Source organism: Camelina sativa, chromosome 1 (genome assembly GCF_000633955.1).
Source record: "Camelina sativa cultivar DH55 chromosome 1, Cs, whole genome shotgun sequence".
NCBI classification, from domain to species: domain Eukaryota; kingdom Viridiplantae; phylum Streptophyta; class Magnoliopsida; order Brassicales; family Brassicaceae; genus Camelina; species Camelina sativa.
In genome coordinates this window covers 20,916,492-20,923,265 of record NC_025685.1, presented here as the reverse complement: position 1 = coordinate 20,923,265, position 6,774 = coordinate 20,916,492, and the positions used below count along the sequence as shown (strand labels likewise).

At 41.5% G+C, this 6,774-nt stretch overlaps 1 pseudogene; it reads left to right on the top strand.

Annotated features, from left to right (window-relative positions):
• Positions 357 to 2,128, top strand: LOC104700101 (annotated as a pseudogene).

Here is a 6,774-nt window from a genome sequence, read left to right as displayed (position 1 = left end):
GAAGATAAGTTCTCTCTTACTCTCAAGTCACTCTCTAGATCTATCCCTCTTGCTACTCACGCTCTTTTTCTTGTTGTTGGCTGCTTCACCACAGCTCACCCCCTTTAATACTCTTGAAGGAAACACCTCTGACAGCTCACCTAAAACTAGGTGTATCGAAAACCTTATCCTTTTGCCAGCAATACTATGAACCCGTACACTGCAAAACACGACAGAGACTTTGTGATGACCAGAGATTACCAGTGCCAACTTTGAATCCGTAGTGGGCCTGTCCTCTTAAGTGCTTGGACCATTATCCTCAATTGTGGTCCACCAAGGAATTGGATCGACACTTCCCAGATTCACATCTCGAATAGATGAGCATGTTCTTCAAACTTCAAAGCTTGTTTCAACGCACTGGTTCTCAAATCCCTTCGTTGTCTTTCCCTAAATGTCGTTTCTTCCCCGATGGAGAAAGTGTGGTTTATCACCATGCTCGTTTGTTCAAGAAACCATTATCGACCAAGCTCCACTTCAATCTTTTCAACTCCGTGAGCCTTATGGGTTTCGTTGATCAACCCATACGAGTCATCGACACCGGATCCAATACGTTCGGTGTTTTCATTGTGCTTAGATTGAAACACCCGCTCTATTGGTACAATAAACTTCACAATTCACAAACAAACTCTCAAACAATTAATTCGATGTTCATGAGAAACACGGAATCAACAAGCCAGCTCTCGAAATGAGAGAAACCCAGCAACAAGAACTTTTTTGAGGTTTTTACAAGTTTTTCTCAGAAAATGATTTTTGGATAAAGATGAAATTGAGCTAACACTTGCTCATATAGCTCCTAACGGCCATTTTTGATCGCTCAATCACAAACTGCTACGTGTTCGCGTCTTATTCGCCCTTCAACAAGTTGTATTCCCACGTGAGAGCTCACACGCTCGGTTCTGCATCATCTATCCTAACTAGGCTTTAGGTCAGGTTTTTTCGATTCACGTTTTGCTTGTTTCGATTATGTAATCTAAGTTTGTTGCTTAATCGAAGATTAGGGTATCCTTAGTTTGGGGTTAGAAACTGGATTCTTTCGATTAGTTAGCCTTAATGATGTTTGATTATGATCTGTATTGTTCCTATGCCTTGTGATTGTTAAAGTCTTAGTTTCCAATAGCACAATGTCGATTCATTCGAAGATTGATGAGAGTTTTCTTTTGAATTAGACTTTGTTAATGTGATGATGCAATTCAATGACAGGATATATCTTAGTATGTGGGACAAGATGGCACGGATGTGTATAGCGCATCTGAAGCCAAATGATCACATACTTGTCTCAGGACTCCTTGCTTCTTACAGCAAGAGCTCCAGTGATGAGTCTTGCGGCTTAGATTTTGTTTACCAAGTATTTGTTTCTTCTTGACCATAAAAATTATCTCAATTTTTAAATACTTCCACCAGCTTCTTCTGATATCTTTTGTAGTTGAGATCCGTTTACATATATGTTCTTAACTTAATGTATCTGTAATGTTAATAATATGTTTTCTGTGCTTAAAAATCACGAGGTTTGTGAATTGTGAATGATTGCAGGTTAATGTGACAGAGGTGAATTATGCGGCGGTTCCACCAAGTAACGTCTTAGATTCTCAGATATCTGAAAAACCAATATCAACAGCAGGTTAATATCTCTTCTACTCATCATCCCCTCTATTGGTTGTGAATATGAATCCACATTGAAACGTGTTGTTGTATATCTTCTGGTTTCGGATACCGGGTTTATGAAAAGTTATATTCATTAGTTTCTAGTGCTGTATACATTTTGTGTGAAAAGATGATAATTTCCCTCTGAGATGAGCTTGTATGTTTTTTTATTCTTGTTTCCTTAGAAGATGGTATAGAAGAATCCAGGAATGATGAGATATACTTGTGGCAAGTCTTCTTTTCGAATCTATATGAGTGGTGGGACAACAGAAGAAGTAAGAAGAACCCAAGGTAACCTGACTTTAGGCAAAAAGACACAGGTGAAGCTCTCTGGCGTGGCTCAGATTTACCGGATTGGGTTACTAGACGACTTGAATTGTTAGACCAGAGAAAGCGTTTCGACAATGAGGAGAAAACACGTCGTGGCAGTCTTTCGGAGTGGCTTTAGGATTAGGACGAGATGTTCTTGGGGTATTATTACAAGTGTGTTGCATCATCCTGAGAATGAGTGAGTAACCAACCATCTTAAAAACCCTTTTTATTTGGGATCGATTTTACTATATAAATCGACCCCTTAGTGTATTGTATGTATTTATGATTTCTGTTGATGATGATGCAGACAAAGTGAGAAACTCTAAACGGGATTCACAGATTGAAGATGCTGGTTATGATCATTCAACATATCTTTAACTTGAATGGAATTTTGAGATTGCTCTACAACAAGTCTGCTACACTCATCACAAACGTAATATGATTATACACATCCATGTTGGCCGCAAAAACTAGGGATCTTCTGTACGTAACCCCTCAACAACAACACCTTTATAGTTCTTCATACAACTCTTGAAACATGGCTTTTTGGGAGAACCAATTAGAAACTGCGTATGCTCTGCCTTCTTCATGGCAAGAGAAAAGCTGTCGTAGCCAAATCCAATGAAGATGATGCGGAGGGTGTTCGGTGATGATATGATCCTGGCCAGCAAGGAGACAGAAGCTGCAGAGAAACCGGAGATCGTGGGAAGGATCACTCGTTCAAGAGCTAAGGAGATGGCCAAGGAAGCTCATTCACTCATAGCTGACGGGTCATTCAATCTACCGAGGATCCAAGTCTTCAACATATCCACCCTGAAGACTTCACCCGGTAATGATAACTAGATAACTTAGGTGTGAAGTTTGTACTTTTTTTCCATAGCTGAGTTTTGTCCCAATGGGTTTTCTCGGTATGGTTTTTAATGAGGCAAATGGATCACTACGTCGAGTTATCTAGAAGTCATTACCAATGAGGAATAATGTACAAATCACCATGACTTCTGTACTAGTACAAGTGACTTCTGTACTACTACAGATCACCTAGACGCTTCGTTGTTTTCTTATTTCCTTTACACGCCTTGTTGTTTTATTTTGAACTTCCTGTTGTTTGGAGTGTCGAGCCTTAGGGTTGATTATAAAACCCAAAAGCGACGCCTCCTTGTTTGGTAGCGAAGAAGTTTTATGTAACAAGTATTGTTGAATCTTTCTTCTCTCAATCCGAACTCGTGAATGCGTTCATGATTCCGAGTTTCTAAACACTTTGTGATTAAGAAACTCTTCACTTTATTTTCGAATCCATATAACCATCTAACACTTCTCACCATCGAATCATTGCTCTTCTCTCTCGAACATCACCTGCCGACACTCATAATCCACTTGTGCATCATCACCATCAATTCACGTCGCCTCTTACCTGTCATCAGCCTCCATCAGAGTTTCATCCTAGGGAGTTCGTATTATGTGGTATCAGAGCCAACTCTGTGCCAAAGGCTGAGCGATTCTAAACCCTAATCTCGTTTTGTGTTGTTTTGATTTTGTTCATTTGTTTAATTCTTTGTTGTGTTAGTCTCTGCTGTTTTAGCTTTCGTTGTGAGTCTTGTTTAGTTTTAGGATTTTTTTTTTTTGTTGTTCGTTTGTGTCTAGATTACGAGTCTTAGAGTTTATTTTGTTCTTTCACTCAAGGAACGTTTTACTTCGAGTTTTCTTCTTTATTTTGCAGGTACAATGGAGCTTTCTCCAGAAGCTATGGAAGCTTTGAACCAAGCCATGGCTAAGCAAATAACAGAAGCAAACAAGACAATGTCTACTCAGTTCCAGCAACAGATGGAGCAGCTCAGTAACAAGTTTGAGAAGCAGATCAAAGATATAGCTCAAGCAACTAGCGCTTCAGATCAGAGTTCTTCAGAACCGCCTAGTCCTAATGAGGCTCTCCGCTTAGCTAAAGGAAAGGCACACGTGGGAGCTTCTTCCAAACATACACGGATCAGAACAGCTAAGTCACCTACTGGGGGAAGAGAGACTTGTTTCAATCAGAGAAGAAACACTCAAAGCACAGAAAGAGAGCATCGAAGAACTGGTCGAGATCCTACACGCCCACGACGAGCTGAACAAGTAGCTGGGCATCGAATATACTTTGATACAGATAGAGAGTATTCAGAAGAAGAGGAAGCCTCATATCATAACCAAGAGACAATGAGGAGAAACATAAACAGAGATCACGGCAGGGATTATGATCCTTTGAGGCAGCAGCTGAATCATCTCAAGATTCAGTATCTTTCGTTCCATGGTACCAATGATCCAGAGACTTATCTAGACTGGAAAAGGAAGATGGAGTCGAACTTTCAAGTTCAAGGTACCTATGAGTTGAACAAGGTGAAGATAGCCATATCTGAATTCAATGGCTATGCTTTGTTGTGGTGGGAGCAGTTGGGACTCACTAGACATCGACAGAGAGAGCCTGCTATCACTACATGGGAACAGTTAGTCACGCAGATGAGAAAGAAGTTTGTGCCTACACACTACCAGAGAGAGATTCTTAACAAGCTGAGGCGTCTCACTCAAGGCACTAAGTCTGTAAGAGACTACTATCAGGAGCTGGAAACGCTTATGATCAGGGCTGATCTGAGAGAAAGTGAAGACATGGTTATGTCTAGGTTTCTTGGAGGTTTGAACAGAGAGATTCAAGACAAGATAGAGCTGCAGAACTATGAAGATGTGCAAGAAATGGTACATAAGGCAGAGCTAATTGAATCACAGATCAAGAGAAAGGGAGTGAGGTCAACGTTTACGCCTAAAATTCCCAAGCCAAGAGAGTTCAGTAAACCCGCCTTCACCAAGGACAGCAAACCCGCGACAGCCACAGTCAAAGAGGAAGTTAAGATCGATTTCAAGCCCAAGAGTAGCACCTCTACAAGTCATATCAGGTGTTTCAAATGCCAAGGGATGGGGCATTATTCCAGAGACTGTCCTAACAAGAAGATGTTTCTTCTTCAAGAAGGAGGAGAGATTGTGCCTGTAGACAGTTCAGAGAGTGAATCAGAGTCTGATTTAGGTGAAGAAGGTGAACCAGCAGTAATGGGAGAGATGTTAGTAGCACGCAGAGCTTTAAGTGTTCTGACTCATCCAGATGATCGAGGGCAGCGTGAGAATCTCTTCCACACCCGGTGTATGGTTCAAGACAAGGTCTGCACCTTGATCGTTGATGGTGGTAGCTGTACTAATGCTGCTAGTGAAGAGATGGTACAGAAGCTTAATCTCAAGACCACTTCACATCCAAGACCTTATCAGCTACAGTGGTTGAATAACAAAGGAGCTTTAACAGTTTCGCAGCAAGTGGTAGTGAAACTCACAATTGGGAAGTATGAAGATGAGCTGCTTTGTGATGTGATTCCGATGAAGTCCAGTCATATTCTTTTGGGAAGACCATGGCAGTTTGACAGAAGAGTGTTTCATGATGGCTACACCAACAGGCAGTCATTTGAGTTCAAAGGACGCAAGGTCACTCTTCTACCACTTACACCCAGCGAGATCTACAAGGATCAGCTTCACATGAACCGCAAGGATACAGAGAAAGTGTCTCACAGCCTGTACATCAATCACAGCGAGTTCAATAAGCTATTTGACCCAGAGATGACAACATTCATGTTTGTCTACAAAGAGACACTTGCTAGTACCAAGCCAGCAGAAGAGCTTCCACGCAAGATGATAGAGATTATAGAGGAGTACAAGGATGTATTTCCAGAAGAGATACCTCCAGGCTTGCCTCCAATATGTGGGATAGAACATCAGATCGATTTGGTACCAGGTTCAGCTCTACCAAACAAACCAGCTTACAGAACCAATCATGTAGAGACTAAAGAGCTGCAGAAACAAGTAGAAGAGTTGATGAACAAGGGACACATCAGAGAGAGCCTCAGTCCATGCGCAGTACCAGTCTTGCTCGTACCAAAGAAATATGGTTCATGGAGGATGTGTGTTGACTGCAGAGCTATTAACAATATCACAGTGAAGTACAGACATCCGATCCCGAGATTAGATGACATGTTGGACGAGCTATGTGGGTCAACAGTCTTCTCAAAGATCGATTTGAAGAGTGGGTATCATCAGATCGGAATGAAGGAAGGAGATGAATGGAAAACAGCTTTCAAGACCAAGCAAGGGCTCTACGAATGGCTAGTCATGCCGTTTGGTCTCACCAATGCTCCTAGTTCCTGCATGCGTTTAATGAATCATGCTCTCAGACCTTTTATTGGCGTCTTCGTGGTTGTGTACTTCGATGACATCCTCATCTACAACAAAGGTCTAGAAGAACACTTAGACCACATCCGCCAAGTTCTAAATGTTTTTCGTTCTCAATCCCTCTTTGCTAATTTTCTAAATGTTCGTTCTGTACTACTGAGGTTGTTTTTCTAGGCTATGTTGTCAGTGCAGAAGGAGTTAGAGTGGATGATGAGAAGGTCAAGGCTATTAAGGAGTGGCCAACACCCAAAAACGTGGCAGAAGTCAGGAGCTTTCATGGACTAGCAGGATTCTACAGGCGATTTGTCCAAGACTTCAGTACTATTGCAGCGCCACATACAGAAGTTATCAAGAAGGATGTAGGATTCAGATGGGAGGAAGCACAAGAGAAGGCGTTTTCAACCTTAAAAGAGAAGCTTATCACTGCCCCTATTCTCTTACTTCCTGATTTTATGAAAACTTTTGAGATTGAATGTGATGCCTCCGGAGTGGGTATAGGTGCTGTTTTGATGCAGGATAGGAAGCCAGTAGCTTACTTCAGTGAGA